Genomic DNA, 19,224 nt, shown 5'->3' with positions numbered 1-19,224 from the left:
CAATGTGGACTGCTTCGTATCACTTCTCATTCCTCAAAGATACCCTTGAGAACTTATTCTCTTCCCACTTACATTTACATACACAAGTTTTTACTCTATTTTTAACCTATTGTCAATAAGTATGTTAATGTTGTTAAATAAGAATGAAAAGTAATAGTTTTTATTAAAAATATGATAATACACTTTTTGGTAATTTTTACTGTGCTTTCTATTTAATTTTTTAAATTTTTTTTACTATTTTTTTTAACATGTATCCTTACTTTTGTGTTTGAATTCAATTTTAAAAATAAAAATAAAATTATGTATGTTCAAAATAGAAAAATAATAAATATTTATTGCTTATTATAAACCATAAGACTAAATCAACTTCATATAAATTAAAGTAATTCTTATATTGTCAAAGTAAATTTTTTGTTTGAAAAAATTGATTAATTAACTTAAAAATTATTTTCATATAATAGTAGGTCCACTGATTAGAACGAAAAATAAGAGGATATAATAATTTTTGCAAGGCTAAATTATACAACTTAAAAAAAAAGAAAAAATAATTTTGATCTGATAAAATTTATAAAAAAAAACAAATAAAATTGTAATTTTACTTGTTTAAACTCGAGTAGATGAGATCCAAAATAAAAGTGCAGTCAAAAAACTAATTTAATCAAATCATCGATTTTATCTTCAATATTTGAACTTTTTATTTGTAAATCTAATTGAAATTTGAGAATGATTTATTAAAAAAAATTATTATGATATGTTAAAATTTAAAATAAAGAAAATATCTTACATTATAATATAATAAAGATTTAAATTTTATTTATTTTTATAAATAAGAATTTTGTAAATTAAAATGAACAAGTAAAATCTAAATAAAATTAAGTTTTGTGTGAAAGATTTTCTTTAATTCTTTGAGTTGAGAACTAAATTTTATAATGTTATTTTTATTAAAAGATTGTAGTTAGGGTCGTTCTCTTTAATAATATTTTAGTTCTACCTATAAAATACAGAGATCGAGTTCTTATCTCTTTTGTTCTTTACCAGTTTCCAAAAGCATCCAATTTTTATTTTATTTTATGTTTGTATTATCTTGATATTAGAGAGCTTAGACTCTTAAAAACCAAGTGTGTTATCTCTCTCTCTCTCTCTCTCTCTCTCTCTCTCTCTTACATTCTTATCATAACAAATATCACTTGATTATGTTTTCTTGTTTTTTTGTCTTTCTATTATCTTTTTAACAAATTCTTGTTTTTTTCAAATAATAAAGTGTATATATAACAAACAAAAAAATTGTGTAAAAAAGAAGTATTCAAGTTAATAATACAAAAAAAAAAATCTTTAAAGAAATTCAATGCATTTGTTCTTTAAAAAAATATTATTCTTCTTTTGACCTTTTTCTTTCATTTTCATTTTCTATAATCTCTTATTATTCTTTGTTTACTGAAGTTATCGTTAACTCTTTACAGTTATTTGTTCCATAGAATCATTACAAAAATTCTTAATTTAAAAGTTCATGATCAACAGTGATAAAATTATTAGAGAATAAAAGCTAAATATTAAATGAAACACAAATGATTATAATATTAATTTGAGCACAACCACGTGGAATTATATAAGTGAGAACTATTTTAACTAACATTTTATTTTGCAACACTTCATCATTAGTGGAGGAATAGAGTTTGATTTCAAAATGTTTGTAGAATTTGTTCAATAATAATTTTGGGCCTCTATATTGACAAAAAATAATCTCACTAAATTATTAGAAAATATTTTTTTAAAAAATATCATAACTATATATGTTTTTTCAAATACATTAAAGAGGTGATTCTGTCTAAAAGAGCTAGGTTGAGCCCAATACTTATAGCTTGCTTATTTAAAATAAGTAGAGCCAAGATTATGGCTAATACTTATTAATGAAAACATATCAACCAAAAATTAAAATTAAAAAAGCAATATACTCTTTTTTTTTTAAAAATGGTTTTAAAATTTTATGAGGAATACTTCCACGATTACTAATTAAAATATATGAAATAAAAATAAAAACAAGAAATAAATTAAGCATATTATGGGATCATTCTGCCCAAAACTTGTTTCGTTCCACCGGCATCAAGGAAAGTAAAAATAGGTGCCGTCATCTTTCAGCCGTTAAATTTACATCAAATAATTACAAAAAGTTATAATATTTTATAGTTAGTCAATTTTATATTTCACAGTAGATAATTTTTTTTTAGTAGAAGCAAATGATCTATTTTGGTATTTGTGTTATTAAGCTTTAGCTTTGTCAATCCTTTAAATTGAAGTCCATGCTTTAACCTTTGTTAAAGAACATTATAAAGTTGGATTCTCTTAGACAAGAGATTATTATTATTATTATTATTATTATTATTATTATTATTATTATTATTATTATTATTTCAAAGTGATTGGACATTAGATTTTACACCACCGTTTTTACCCTCAGAAATTTCACCCTATTCCAAAAGAAAGAGTCGTATTACCTTAACGTAGATAAATCCACGTAAGTTAATGATATTTTCATGCCTTGTATTAATTTCACTAGAACGAGAAGTCAGCTAATCATAAACTAGAACAATAATAATCATCAAAATATAATTATATGTTGAGCGAATCCAATCTCCTAAAAGTAAAATATTCCATTGTGATTGAAACTTTATTTTGACATTATTAATATATTTCTCTTTCTCACAAAATAGTCTCGTGTCCACACACACGCACACACACACACAAAATAATCTCTTTCGAATATAAGTAATCAATGATGAAATGAGTTTGTGTGCGATTCTTAAGTTCTCCACTATGGATATCCACCTTATCATGAGATGGAGGGGTATCTATTGGATAGCTTTGGTTTGACCCAAAGTCAATTTTCGAGCCACATTCATAGAAAGAATAACTAGGTTTTGGAGGTGAGTAATTAATTGTCAATTACAAAGTTCAGGCAGACGCTAACTATATTTTGATAAAAACTATATCAAAATATATTAAACATTACAAAAGTTACAAGGACATAAGCAACCATACCATCTTTAATGGAAACCATTACACAATCCAATCAATGTCTATCAACACCTGTTTAAAGTTACATTCACAAAATATGCTTATCTAAAATCAACAAAACCCCAGCTTGCACTTTGAACCTATGCTAGATAAAATTACATTACGAGCTATGATAAAGGCTTAATTATCTACTAACTTGTAATTCTGGATGTTGAAGGCTAAATGATTTCCTTCACCCAGATTCATCACTACTGGATAAAAAAAATGCATCACACCATCAACATACCCTCACTGAACACCCAAATCCTTGGCCAACATAAGAAACAAGGTGAGAACAATGCACAGAGATAGCATACAACACCCTTTGACAGGCAAGCAAACTCAACCACCATCCCAACTCTGTCCATGAACATTAGGTCAACAACTTAGCTAGGGTTTTGTTGAGAGAACTGTTGTGCAAACCAAAGGGATTTTCGTGCAAAAACATCCAACTCTCCTCATCGATATTGGGACTAACTTGCATTTACATTATTGTATAACACAAATTGCTATTGCCTTTTTAGGCGAAAAATCTGGCCCTTCCAATTAATTACAAGTATATATTACAGTCATTGTTTCTTGACTCGTGTGTTTGATACAGCATTTTTGGCCTTGTCTACCTTATATGAAGCCTTAAGATTATCATTCATAGATAATAGGACAAGTCTGCTGTTCACAAATCACCTCAAAATTACATAACTTCTATTAACCAAACACCAAAGCCATTTAACAAATAATTTACTTATTATTAACTACTTAACGAATTATAAATGTCCAACATTTGGTTAATGATATATGATGCATAATGTGTGTGCATATGTTAGAAAGTGAGTCCCTGATAATAAAGGATATGAGTATTTGAATTTTCTTAGAGAAGAGAAAGAACAAAGGAGGATACTACTAGTATCTTTTTTTTTTAATTGATTTCTTTCTATTTCAAAACAGATAATACAATATCAATATATATGGTCTCATAACAGACTCTTTAAATTCACACACTAAATATACTACTAACAGCAATACATAAATGCTATATATGATATTTAAAATTGGAATTAAAGGTAGTAACTCTTGACCATTCAAATTCCCGTTGAAAAAACGTCCCCTAAAAACTGATGATATTTGAGTTTAATGATCAACAAATTCATCCCTTAAACTCAAACCTTTTCGATCCTTCATTCCAATCATCTTTTTCAAGTTTTCAAACAAAGTTGTTGGCAGGAGCTTTGTAAGAATGCCTGGTACTTGGTCATGAATTGCAACATAAATCATTTTTACTTCTCCATTCTTCACATGTTCTAATAAAATGAAGGCGAGCATCAATATGCTTACTCCTCTCATGATGAATTGGATTCTTTGCCAATTCAATAGCCGATTTGTTGTCGACTCATATTTCGGTTGCCTCATGTTGTTGCAGATTTAATTCACGTAGTAAATTTCTTAGCCAAATTATGTGACACACACACACCAAGATACTGCCACATATTTTGCCTCACATGTTGACAAAGTTACAGTTGGCTGCTTCTTTGAGAGCCATGTGAATGTTGTTTTCCCCATGTAGAACACATATCCCCATGTACTTTACTGATCATCTATATCTCTAAACTAATCACTATCGGAGTATCCTACCAACTTGAATTCATTTGTCTTTGAGTAGAGTAGCCTCGAGTGATTCTGTTCCTCTGATGTATCGAAGAATTCTTTTAATAGCTTTGAGATGCAAGCGTCTTGGATCCTCTATGTATCAGCTCACTATACCTACACTATACGTAATGTTTGGCCTTGTACATGTGAGATACTGTAGACTCTCTACTAAATTATGGTATTCACTTGCATTCACTTGGTCCCCTCCCTCAAATCTAGAGAGTTTCGTACCAAGCTCCATTGGCATTGCTATTGGTTTGCAATCTTCCATCTTGATTTTCTTCAAAATATCCTTTGCATATGCTTCTTATGACACAAAAATTTCAAAGTTTCCTTGTCTGATCTCAAGACTAAGAAAATACTTCATTAATACTAAGTCCATCATCTCAAACTCCCGCGTCATAGCGTCTTTAAAATCTTTAACCATCTTCTCATTACTCCTCATGAAAATAAGATCATCAACATAAAGAGTACCAATAAGTACATTACCTTTTTCTTTCTTCATGTAAAATGCATGCTCGTAAGGACATTGTAAGAATTTATTCTTCTTGAAGTAAGTGTCGATTGTTGGGAATAAATGTGTATGCCTAAGACCCAAATTTTTCATGTACTACATTCTAGTTATAAGAATAAAATGTTATTTTCTTTCTTTATCCTATATATACTGGTTTGATATAGTAGTTTATTTGATAAAGGTCCTTCGTTAAAATTAGAGACTTGTTATCACAATAAAGATTATAAAAATGATAAACATGTCTTTTATAATTTAATCTAAATTGTTCTTGATCATAGGATTATTATAAATGGGACATTGATAATCTGGATAGATCAATATATATGTGATAGTATTCATTATATAAATATTAATAGATCTTATTTATTAAATTACATATATAGATGACACATAAGGATGTGATCATTGAACTGACTCAAACTGAGAATTTTTTTTTATGGTTAATATTACCTTATATTGTCAATAAAAAATTCTTTAGAAAAATATATAATTTCCTTTGACCTGAGATTATCATAGTGATCAACAAGTTATTTATTATATTTTAATTCTGAATATCTATTGCTTTAGAGCACTAGTTAAAAAGATATTGGATATAATTGAATACTTATAGGATTAATGAAAGTTCAAAAAGGAATCCATCAACTCTAAGTAATAAGTTTGAGCTCTATTAAAAATTAAGACCTTGGTCAGGGTAATTGAATGAAAGAATAAATGAGTTTTTTTAAATCATTTATGATAAATTAACTTGTTAGAGTTTTAACAAATTATACCATACTCTAGAGTTAATTCAAAGCTGTAAGGATGGAGGGAAATGATGTATTATTTTTTAATGGTTCTTGAAAGTAAAATATAAATTACTTCATACTATTCGGACGTTGAGGAGTGTTGCTAGACACCATACTTGATTAGTAAATTAATGATTATTAATTTATTACCCGATTGGTACTGAACTAACGGGGTCACACACTAACGAGTGTTCTAATCTCTTTAGAAGGAAGAATTTTATTATTTGATAATTTAAATTGTAGAATTTATTTTATCAAATAAATAATGTTTCCTTTAAATAAAATATTATTATATATTCTTTGTTAGCACCAAGGATATTAATAACAGGGTAACAATAGAGTGTAATTTTGATAACTGACTGAAATTCAAAAGTTCAAAATGCATCTGTCAGCAATTGATTTAGTCAATAGTTATCCATAAAAGGAGAAAAAATCAACTAACGGTTACAAGATAGTGGAGCAATAAGCAAAGCAGTAAAAATTTAATTTCAAATGTGAGTCCATGGGTTAGTAACCGACACAGATATATTATTATATATATTAAGCAAGGTACTACTCATGTGACATTGAGAAAACACAATACCAAAAGTTCTTTTACTATCTCGGTGTGGATACGCGTGGGGCCTTTACACTATTGAAAAAAAATTATAAATTTTTAAGATTATTGGATAATTTTTCTTACTCAAATTTTGCTGTTATTGCAGTATAAGCTTGCATAATTAAACACAAATAAGATTTAATTTTTTCGCTACGTTTGATTTAGAACGTAATCTACCTTCAATTGGAATGAGAGTGTGGTTGCTTTTGTGTTTTGAATTATGTGGCTATATTTTGTTTGTTTTGAAACCTTTGTAAACATTGATTTTAACGTCAGATGTATATAGTACGATATAATAAATGTATTATATATTTTGAATGTGTTATATATGCATATAGCTATAATGCATACGAAAATTTATTATATAGTGGTGGAACATGTGGTGGAACAAGTTAATGAACCAATATTAGAACCGATTCAACAACTTGAGAACCAAGTGCAAAACCCTCTTCAAAGATCTACTCGAGTGCACTGTGTACCTGATAAGTTAAACTTGATAGTGCAAGATAACACATCAAGTGAGGTTTATCATGATGATGATGACCCAAAGAGCTATGAAGAGGCTATGCGAAGCTTAGATTGTAAGAAATGGCAACAAGCTATGGAATTTGAAATGGAATCAATGAAGATCAACAAAGTATGGACTTCAGTTAAAGCTTCAAAAGAAACAAAGCCAATATTTTGTAAATGGGTTTACAAGAAAAAGATTGAACAGATGGAAAGGTTGAGACTTACAAAGCTCGCCTTGTTGCCAAGGGATATCGTAAAAAAGAAGGTATAGATTATGATAAAATTTATTCTCCCGTGGCTATGCTCAAATCAATTCGGATTCTACTTGCTATAGCAACATATTTTGATTATGAAATATAGCAAATGGATATATTTATGAATTGAAGCAAGCTTCTAGAAGTTGGAACATTCACTTTAACAAAACAATTGAAAAGTTCAATTTTGTTAGATGCAAGGAAGAAACTTGTGTCTATAGTGGGAGTATAATCATATTCTTAGTGTTGTATATGGATGACATATTACTCATTGGAAATGATATACCAACAATGCAAAGTACAAAGGTTTAGTTATCAGAATAGTTCTCCATGAAAGATTTGGAAGAAGCAACTTATATTTTAAGAATAAAAATTTATAGAGATAGATCTAAAAGGTTGCTTTAGCTCTCCCAAACTACATACATTGATACCATTTTAAAAAGATGTAATATAGAAAACTCTGAAAAAAGCTATTTGCCACTAGGAACTGAAGTTGTTCTCAGTAGAGAGGATTATCCAAAAACTTAAGTAGAGAGAGATCGCATGACTAGAGTACCATATGTTAATGCAGTGGGAGCTATCATGTATACCATGATTTGTACACATCCTGACATCGCCTATGCACTAGGTGTAGTTAGTCAATATCAAGCAAACCTAAGGAAAACTGGAAAGTGGTTAAGACCATTCTTAAATACTTGAGAAGAACTAAAGATCAATTCCTCGTTTATGGAGATTCTGAATTAAAACTGAAAGGTTATAGTGATGCAAGTTTTGCATCAGATAAAGATGATAGCAAATCTGTGTTAGGATATGTTTTCACTTTAAATGGTGGTGTAGTTAGTTGAAAAAGTTCCAAATAGGCTACAGTGGCAGATTCATCAACTAAAGCAAAATATATAGCATCAAGTAAGGGTGCTAAGGAAGCAATTTGGATGAAAAAGTTTATTTCTAAACTTGGTGTGGTTCTATCAATAGAAGAACCAGTTCCACTATTGTGTGACAACAATGGAGTAATTGCCCAGGCAAAAGAGCTCAGATCACACCAAAAATCCAAACACATTCTATAAAGATATCATTTGATTAGAGAGATTATTGAACGTGGTGACGTTAAGATTGAAAAGGTCAAAAGGAAGCAAAATGCGGCAAATCCATTCACCAAGGCACTTGGCATAAAAGAGTTTGACAAGCACAAGTGGGAAGTAAGAATGAAATAGATGAACAATTGGCTCTAGTGCCTTACAGATTATCATAATGATCAACAAGTTATTTATTATATTTTAATTCTAGATATCTAGTGCTTTAAAGCACTAATTGAAAAGATATTGGATATAATTGAATACTTGTAGGATTAATGATAGTTCAAGAAGGAATCCATCAACTCTATGGGTTTGAGCTCTATTAAAAATTAAGACCTTGGACAGGGTAATTGAATGAACGAAGAAATGAGTTTTCTTAAGTCATTCATGATAAATTAACTTGTTAGAGGTTTGACAAATTATACCATACTCTAGAGTTAATTCAAAGCTGTAAGGATGGAGGGAAATGATATATTATTTTCTAACGGTTCTTGAAAGTAAAATATAAATTACTTCATACTATCTGGACATTGAGAAGTGTTGCTAGACACCAATTTTGATTAATAAATTAATGATTATTAATTTATTACCAACTTGGTATTGAACTAACAGGGTCACACACTAACGAGTGTTCTAATCTTTGCAAAAGGAATAATTTTATTATTTGATGATTTAAATTGTAGAATTTATTTTATCAAATAAATAATATTTCCTTTAACAAAAATATTATTATATATTTTTTGCTAGCACTAAGGATATTAATAATAGGGTAATAATAGAGTGTAATTTTGATAACCTACTAAAATTCAAAAGTTGAAAATGCATCTGTCGACAATTGACTTAGTTAATAGTTATTAGCAAAAGGAGGAAAAATCAACTGATAGTTACAAGATAGTGGAGCCATAAGCAAGACACTAAAATTTGATTTCAAACGTGAGCTCATAGGTTGGTAACCGACATAGATATATTATTATATATCAAGCAAGGTATTACTTATTTGATACTGAAAAAATACAAGACCAAAAGTTCCATAACTCTCTCACCCTCTGCCGGTGATCGTTTCATAGTCAAAGAGTTGACGCAAAGGATTAGTCTCGGTGTGGATAAATGTGGGGTCTTCACACTATTGAAGAAAAATTATAAACTTTCAAGATTATCGGGTAATTTTTTTACTCAAATTTTGCTATTATTGTGTTATAAGCTTGCATAATTTAAACACAAATAAGATTTAGTTTTTTTGTTGCATTTAATTTAAAACGTATTCTACCTTCATCAATTCAGGTGTTCCATGGTCGGGGTGTTTGCTTTAGCCCGTAGAGCGCCTTCTTCAACTTCAACACTTTACTCTCCTTTCCAAGTTTTATGTACCCCGACGGTTGCTCTACATAGACTTTCTCTTCAAGGACTCCATTTAAAAATGCAGAGTTCACGTCCATTTGATAGATTGGCCACTCGAGTTGTGCAACTAGAGATAACATAAGTCGAATTGCGTCCATTCTTGCAATCAGAGCAAAAACTTTGTTATAATCAATTCCCACCTTTTGACTGTAACCTTTTGCAACTAGGCGCGCCTTGTACCTTTCAATCTCGCCTTGGGGATTCATCTTCTTCTTGTACACCCATTTTACACCTATGGGTCTATATCCTTTTGATAACTCCACCAAATCCCAAGTTCCATTTCTTTCAATTGCTTTTATCTCTTCATCCATTGCAGCTTTCCACTTTTTGTCTCTTATTGCCTCTTCAAAGGCTATGTTCTTTGAGTCTGTTAATAAGCAAATAAAATGCACTTTATTAGTTGACTCATATAGATCTTGTAGGCTCCGCACTTAGGTTGACTCAGCTCTTCTTTTTCATCATGAACTTGAGAAGTCATTGAAGTGATTATTGGTGCAACACTCAATGACTCTCCTTGTTTTGCCTCCTTTTGGTTCTTCCAGTCTCACGTGCTTTCTTCATTCACTTGTACGTCTCGACTCATAATCACTATTTTGTCAATTAGATCAAACAACTTGAGAGCCTTCGTCTTCTCTCCATATCCAATGAACACATATTTCTTACTCTTATCATCAAATTTGGTTCTTCTTTGATATGGTACATATGCGTAGGCCACATTACCAAACACTTTACAGTGTGATACAGTTGGTTTATCATCGCTCCAAGCTTCTTGTAGTGTTTGACTTACTAATTTTGTATGCGAACATCGATTTTGCACATACACAACGCATTGTACTGCTTTCGCCCAAAATTCCTTCGGCACATTTTTGCTCTTCAACAATAATCAAACTATATCAAGGATCATTCGATTTTTCCTTTCAGCGACGCCATTTTGTTGAGGTGAATATGGTGTTGTCAAGAATCTTTTGATACCTTGTTGCTCATAATAGTTCGTGAAAGTGGTTGACATGTATTATTCGCCTCTGTCTGATCGCAAAGCTTTGATGTAAAGATTGGTTGTCTTCTCCATCATTGCCTTTAATTTTTTGAACACCTCAAACACTTACAACTTTTCCTTGAAAAAATAAATTCGTCTTCCTTGTATAGTCGTCAATGAAAGTAATAAAATACCTCTTCTCACTATCAGAGTAATTAGGCTACATATATCGTTGTGTACCAGCTCGAGAGATCTCCTTGCATGATATTCTGCCTTCTTTTGAAAATTTGTCCTTGTTTGTTTACCAAGTACACAACCTTCACAAAATTTCTTAATGTAGTCCATGTTCGGTAACCCATGGACCATTTTCTTCTTTGCTAACTCTTTTAGCTTGCTGTAATGTAAGTATTCGAACCGTAAATATCATAACCATGCTTTGTCCTCCATGTTGACTTATAAGCACATTTCTTGTATATTCTTCAAGTTGAGTTTGAACATCTGATTCTTTGTCATCTCCACGTGTACAAGTACTCGACCATTTTTTGTCCTTCAAGTGCAACATCCAGTCTTTCATGAAAACCACACATCCTTTCTTCAATAATTTCCCTATACTAAGAATATTACTTTTCAAGTCAAATATATGGTAGATATCCCCCATAGTACCTTCTTTTCCATTCTTTTGAGAAAAACATTGTTTTCTCAGCCTTTGACTAGAACCTTCGTTAAGTCTCCAAAAGACACATGTCTATCTTCTATCTCTTGTATATCAATAAAGAGATATTTGTACCCACACATATGATTGCTAACACCGGTGTCAACATACCACACCATGTCACTATCCAAAGTGATGCCTTCATAAGCCATCATGAGAATGTCATCATCTTTTGTCTCATCTTTCACAACTAAATTTGCATTTTCTTCCACTTTCTTCTCGGTGTAGCAATTTTTTGCATATTGTCCCTATTTGCCGCAATTGTAACATTCGACATCTGGACAATTTGAACGACCACCTCTTCCACGACTGCAGTCTTGTCCATGCCAGTTCTGTTGGTTTGTTTGTCCTCTCTCTTCATTATTATTTCCACGAGCACGACTTTCATTGTGGCTGAAACTGCAACCTCCGTGTCCATGTCCTCCTTGATTGTCATCTTTGTTTGTAAGGCTTCGTCTAAGCCCTCTTGTTTCTTTCTTTTCTTTCGTTGTTCATGTGCTTCAAGATAACCCGCAAGATCACTGATAAGTCTGTAATTAGATTCTATTTTATAGCCTATATATTTATATTTGACCTTTATTTTATTTGGTGTTTACACTAATTTATATATTAATTATGCAGTTTGGTATAAAGAGGTCGTAAGTATACTTTGGGTGTGATTTTGGGTCCAAATTAATGGAAGATTAGAACTTTGCAGTAGTCAGCATGCCAGACCCTTCCAACAAGCATGAGAGTGCTTTGAGCCCATGCACGGTCGTGCTCAAGGCCTTGCACGACCATGCTCATTTGCAGGAAGCCCAATTATGAAGAGTCTTTAAGGTTTTTAAAACCTATTAAAAGGGAAATCTCAGACATCGTAAATGGAGGACCGTTTTTGACACCTAGTCTTTGACACTTCTCATCTCCTTTCTCATGCACGAGATCCTTGGCACATGCTTGGTGGGACTTGAAACTTCGAGCGATTGTACTTAAAAATCAGGAACTCATCTCATTCTAGTTTGCTTTTCTTTATGACTTTATTTATGGTTGTTTTAGTTCTTTTCTTTAGCATGAGTAACTAAGTCCATAGTTAGGGCTATGAGGACTATTGTTCATGAATTTATGAGATTTTGATGTTTGAATCTAAATTTGAATTCTATTCTATAATTAGATTTTATCCTATTGCGCTTCTCTCTTAATCCTAATTAATTATACCGTCAAACGATCGTACCTCGGTTAATTAATAGATCTATAGGGTAAAACGAGACAAAAGATTAGGTGGACCAATCCAATCTTTCTCTTCTAATCGTTATTAAATTAACAAGTTCATAGGTTCCTTAAGCTTTCTTAAATTGATGTCTTGTATGATCATTGGGAATGTTAATTTAGAGAAAAGAATATTAATATTGCATGACCATTGGGTATTAATAGTATTCGTATAAATGATTGGTAATCACACAGAAATCAGATTTAGAGTTAAAAAGAAAAATAACATAAAGGATTGAATAAGAAAACCCATATGCCCTAGGTTCCTCTCCGATAAGTTTAACCAAGATGTGCATTGTATTCCTTGCTCTTAGTTTATAATTAATTTTATAAATTCTTGTTTTACTTAATCTCATATCTTTGAAGCTTAAACAATTGAATTAAGAAATTCTTAGTAATTGAAAAATAATCCTTGTGAGACGATATTTCAAGAACTTAATTTAAGAACCCTTTACTATTTCTCAATGGGTACACTTGCCCTCCGAACAATCATCGATGATTATTTTTTCCAAATTCCTTGACTCCTCGATTGCACATACAACATTTTCAAAGTCATATGTCAATGACCGAAGAATTTTCTCCACAACTCTTGCATTTGTGAGTGTTTCTCCATTGCGTTTGAGTTGATTGGCTACCGTTTGCACACGAGTAATGTAGCTAGATACATCTTCCGATTCCTTCATCCTTATGGCTTCCAACTCACCTCATAGAGTTTGAAGACGCTTCCTTCGAAGTTGATGCACCAGCAATCTTCTCAAAACCTGACTCATCTACAGCTTGAAATAAGAGATAGAGAGCGGTCTTATCCTTCATTCATTTTTTTCTCAATGCTTTCAATTGATTCATTGTGGAGGCATTGATAACTTCTGCGTCAACATAGCCAATTTCAACTATTTCTCACGCATCTTGTGCATCGAGTAAGACACGCATTTGAATACTCCAATTGTCGTAGTTTGTCTTGGTGAGTCATGGCAGCAGCATCTGCCCCAACATTTTGCTCCCATAGTTTGAGATAAGCTCTAACACCAATTTGATAACAGAGGATATGAGTATTTGTATTTAGAGAAGAGAAAGAACAAAGGATGAACACTACTAGTATCTTTTCTTTAATGGATTTCTTTCTACTTCAAAACAGATAATACAATATCAATATATATAGTCTCACGACAGACTCTTTAAATTCGCTCACTAAATATGCTAATAATAGTAATACATAAATGCTATATATAACATTTAAAATCAGAATTAAAGGTAGTAACTCTTGACCATTTAAATTCTCGCTGAAAAAATGTCTCCTAAAAACTGATGATTTTTTAGTTTAATGCTTAACAGTTCCTAACTCTAGATATAAAAATGCATTCTACCTCCAACCCCTAATGCTTATGTTTGTGGTCAGTTGTGACCCTACCTAAGTATTGTGTGATACATTAGTTTGAGCATAGCAGATATTGTAGTAGAAAAAGGTAATATGAGGCTGTTAAAGGCCTTAGTGACCAATTGTAGAGCAATAAAAGATCATGTGGTTAATGGGAAATGGAGCTTTTGACATTTAGAGTACATACCAACAATTTAGTAATGCAATATATAGTCATCCAGGCTTAGTGTTAACTTTAACTTTGACTTTTTTTTTATGATAAAGTACCATTCCTACTTTACATTCTTTTCCTTTTCTGTTTTTGCTTCTCAGGCCAACACACTAAACTCTAAGTGGGATGCTATCAGGCTCATAATCGCACTAGGAGACCGTCAATCTAGTCTAAAAGTTTGCACATCACATATAAATGTAATTAAATGAACATCTCCCTTTTCAACCAAATTCAAGAGGGACTCCAGGTTCCCTTATTAGCAATAGCATGGAAGAAACAAGATAAATTTCTTTACACATAAAAGTACAAAAGCACATTAAAGAAGAATAAGATAATGTTAACCTCTAAGCTTAGCAGGGCCTTTTCTATCAACAAAAAATAACAAACTAATAACAAGCACCAAGAGAAAGGAATAAAACTCAAGTACTATGCCTTCTATTCTTAGTCGTCAAGTACCCCATTCGCCCTTCAAACATATGTCTAAGCTGGTCTCCAGGAGCAAAACATGTCACCATGGTCCTTATTATATCAGCGCTAGCTGAAGGCCAGAATAAGAATAGAAATGTGATGCATATTACAATTCAAGCATAAAATGAAAAGAAGGAACTAAGCTACCAGATAGTAGGAAAGTGTGATGATTGGCAAAAAAAAAATGACACAATCATGTTCACTACATGATAACATTTGTAAAATAAAATAAAATTAGAAAACATAAAAATATCAAATGTAATAGCAGAGTGGGAAAGTTTGATGACTACATCATGAGCTTACCTACCTAAAGTCAACAAAACATACTCGTGCATGACCATAAACAATGAACTTGGCTTATGCAATTTCTCATTCTTCCTTTCCAAGTTAACATACTTGGACAGATGGGTAACATACTGAGATTTCGTTCATTTTAAGCTCAGTAACATTATTACATGCAAAAATCATGAAAATAACCCTCTTTCTATAAATGTTTTTCAAAATACAAACATGAAAAAACTACAACGAGGATAAAATATATATAAATGAAGGTGAACAGTGTAAGAGGAGAAAGAGCAAGTAAATGGAATGACTCTTCGAGTTTGGTTCGACTAATTTTACATCTGAAAAATTTTATAATCAAAATTATACATAACTTTTAGCTGAAAAGCTATTTTAATAATAATAATGACGACGACAATAATGATGATTATTATTATAATCCAAAAAAGTGATTGCTAAAATGAACATAAAAACTCTCGTATTGTCAAAGCTTATTCATTGAGTTAAGCAATTCAAAAATCCATAGAATTTTTGTGCTACAATATTATGGTTGATGAGATCAGTAGCTCTACTCGTATAAGAGTGAATAGAATCCCGTAGGAGGTGAATTCTTAAAACAATAGAATAGTAAACTCAATATCATTTCACATAAACAGGTGTCAAATTTGGATACAAACACTTGAAAATGTTTCACTTGTATTCACATAATAATTTACCTTTCCAATGACACGGCATAGAAACTACCAGCTATAGGTCATCAAGAGAAGATAAAAATTCTCCCACGAGGACTAGTTATCAAAGCAATATAATCATTCTACTCATTATCCTCATCACTATCTTCATAATCAGAATCTGATTCATCATTCCTTGGTCGAATCAGTGAATTCATGTCAAAGGATGGTTCCATTTCCATCTCTTCCATGTCAATAGTATCATAGTCCATTCGTTGTTCAACTTTCTCATTAGAACAATTAAGCATCCATGATAGAGAACACTTCAATCCTTTCTTGGCAACCAGCTTATGCCTAGGTTTTATAGTTGACCCCAGACCATAAGTGAAAAATGCTGGGAAAGTAACCAAGTCTTCCAAAGGCCTTTTCATCTCCATTTGGAAGTAATCAAAGCTAAGCTTCATGATGTCAATGTTTAAAGCAATTGAGGGCATCCAACAATCATCTGCCTCATTTGCTGCAAGGAAAATCCACAGCCCTTAAGAAAATCAACATGCTTCAGCATGGGTTCACTGCTGAGGTTAACTACCTGTGGCATCTTCTCAACAACTCTGCCAAAATCCTCTGGATCCAAATCAAGTACAGAATTGAGTAAACTTCTCTGATTGACAAGTTTTGGCTTTAAGCCAGTTCCAATGATGTCAGGATACTGAGCGATTATAGATGGAAGTGATGTTCGCCTAACATTAAACTCTTCAAGGGATTTGACATTTGACTTAACCTTCTCATCCAGCCTAAATCCAATAATATAAGGTCGTTGCTCTATCAGTCTAGCAATGGCTAACCTTGGAATTCCCAAGCTTTCCAGATATTCAACAAAAGGCTTGATGATTCTACCAACTCGCATCCCCAAAATCTCTGGGTATCTAGTTAAGACACCTCCAATTTCTCTTCTTCCTACACCCATTCCAACCAAGTAGGCAACTGATGTGCTCATGGTTCCCTCAAGTTTGAATCCTAACACTTCAGGGTAACTCTAAAGAACACGAGGAATATCATCAGGCTTGATATCCATCCCCTTAAGATACTTGATCACTGGTGCAAGATCCACAACCACACTAGCATGGAGCACTTGTGGGTATCTCTGTAAGCACCGCGTGATTGTGGATTATAAATTGAATAATGTTTTTTGTTTAATAGATGATTATCATTTGAATTGAATGTGATTATAAAATAAAAATAAACAGAGATGGCACCTTCGTATTTGCACTCCTTGCATATCGTCATATTGTTTCTGCCATTTGTGTTGCAGAAAACTCACAACAAATGTGGCTAATGGGGATGTGATGATAATTGCCGATGTAACGTGGTCGCAGAGATTTAAAGAAAAAGGATTATGTAGGACTATAATTTAAATCTATATCTCATTCTAATGATTTGATTAGTTGCAATGTTCCATACATGCTTTGCTCTGAGTGCATGTTCTCTTTAATTATTTGGGTTGTGGTTGCAGAGAGCAGATAAAGTTCAATTGTAAGGTTTGGTTTTGGCATCTCGTTAGCGCATTAGGGCATGTACTAAAAACCTAACATTTATTTTTACCCTTTTTAGTTTCTTTTTATAAGATTTATTTAAAGAATTTTAATAATTTTTAATATAAGATCTTTTATAAAATTATATAAATATTAATTTTTTAAAAAAAACTTCTAACTAAATAAAATTACTTGTGTTTTTTTGCTGTAAGGGTATTCAACCAAATTTGCATTTATGCTCTTTTATTAAGTGGCTGGTAATATTATTTGGAGCCCTTCGCCCAAAGAAAAAAAGAAAGAAAATAGAAGAAATAATTTCATTATCTCCCACCCGTCATTGATTAATGCACATGCTGGGAAATTAGAAAATTTCTTAATATAATAAAATTAATGAAGGTCATAATTTCATAGTCTATTTGTCAAACATTTGTATTTTTTATCCTCTTCATTTAAATTGAATTTACCTGTGTCTGTTTCCTTTTTTTTAAAAATCTCTCCAAATAAAAAAAATGCACCCATAAAAAACAACTCTTTTTTTCAAAGAGCAAAATTAATTTCTAATAACAATTTTATTAAACATGACGTGCAAATTGATTCCATTTCTTTCAATCCATTAAATTAGAAATATGTATATATTTATTAATAATAACTTCATGAGTTAATAATATATATTTTTTTCCAAACTTTTAATCGTGAGGACAAGTTTTTTAAAAAATTTTGAAATTTTTATAAATCCATATTCTTAAATTCTTTCAAGTTCTTATAAACAATTTCATTTTTCTGTCTTTTGCTCTCCTCTTTTGTTTTTTAAACTCTTTTCTTTTCTTTTACTCCAAACATTGGAACAAACAAAGTTTATGTTATTGAGATTCTATATACTCTAATTAATAAAATTTTATTTATTTACTAATAAAAAATTGAAGTTGTATCCCTTAATAAAAATAAATATATTGACATTCAAACATTAAAATATATTTTGAACTAGTTCAATTTTGATATTATTTTCAAGTTAATATAAACTTTATTATAAATTTTATTTATAATAGGTAAAATAATTTTTGTTTCAAAACTGATTCAAACTCAATTGCAGACACTCTTACGGTAAGGTCCTCGACCAACATTTTTATAAATCCATATACTAGTTGCTTAACTAAATAAACAAATAAATTGCACTATAATAAAGAAATAAGAAAATTAAAGAACTAGTAAAACTAACAAAGCTAAGAAACAATTTAAAATATAATCAAAGTATTATTTAATATTTTTCATGTTTTATCAATTTACTATGATTATGAGATAATTATCCACGTATAATATTATGAGTGTCTATTTTTATGTTTCTCTAAACTCATAAGAGATAGAGATAAAAATAGTTACACTCAGGTTGTATGAACTTTAAACTTAACTTTTAAAATTTGAATTTGTCTTAATTTTAAAATTTATTATATAATTATGGTTGAAAAATTAGGTCAATTTTGAGAAAGCGAGACTTTTCTATGTCAATATGACTTAAAATAAACTTAAGAGAACGTAAAAAACGAATAGAATATCATATAAAAATTTTAACGTAAAAAATCTCTTAAATGTGAGAAGTAAAAACTACAGACATTAGCCAATAAAATTTTCATTATAAAAGTAAAATTACAATAATTTTCTTAATACAAAAAGATAATATTCAACTTTACTCTTTTAGGATGTATATAAATTATTTCACCAAGTGTGATAAAATCACTCAATTTTTCTCTTAAAGAGGATTACAAACATTCACTTTTTCACTCTTGATTCTTAATTCTCTAGTTGGATTGATGCTCAAGCTTCTTTCAAATTCCCTATTTATAGTGAAGGGATGAGCCTTCTACTAAGGAAACATAGTGGGTATTAAATGACCTCTTTACCTTTCTAAAGATGAATAACTACATTCA

The 19,224-nt window shown here is 30.9% G+C and overlaps 1 pseudogene; it reads right to left on the bottom strand.

Moving 5' to 3' along the window:
* Positions 1-14,617: 14,617 nt before the first annotated feature.
* On the bottom strand, positions 14,618-16,932 carry LOC113847690 (annotated as a pseudogene).
* Positions 16,933-19,224: the final 2,292 nt, after the last annotated feature.

Source organism: Abrus precatorius, unplaced genomic scaffold (assembly GCF_003935025.1).
Source record: "Abrus precatorius isolate BTA unplaced genomic scaffold, Abrus_2018 Scaffold8, whole genome shotgun sequence".
NCBI lineage: Eukaryota > Viridiplantae > Streptophyta > Magnoliopsida > Fabales > Fabaceae > Abrus > Abrus precatorius.
Note: the sequence above shows the minus strand (reverse complement) of the source record. Positions and strands in the feature narration are given on the sequence as shown.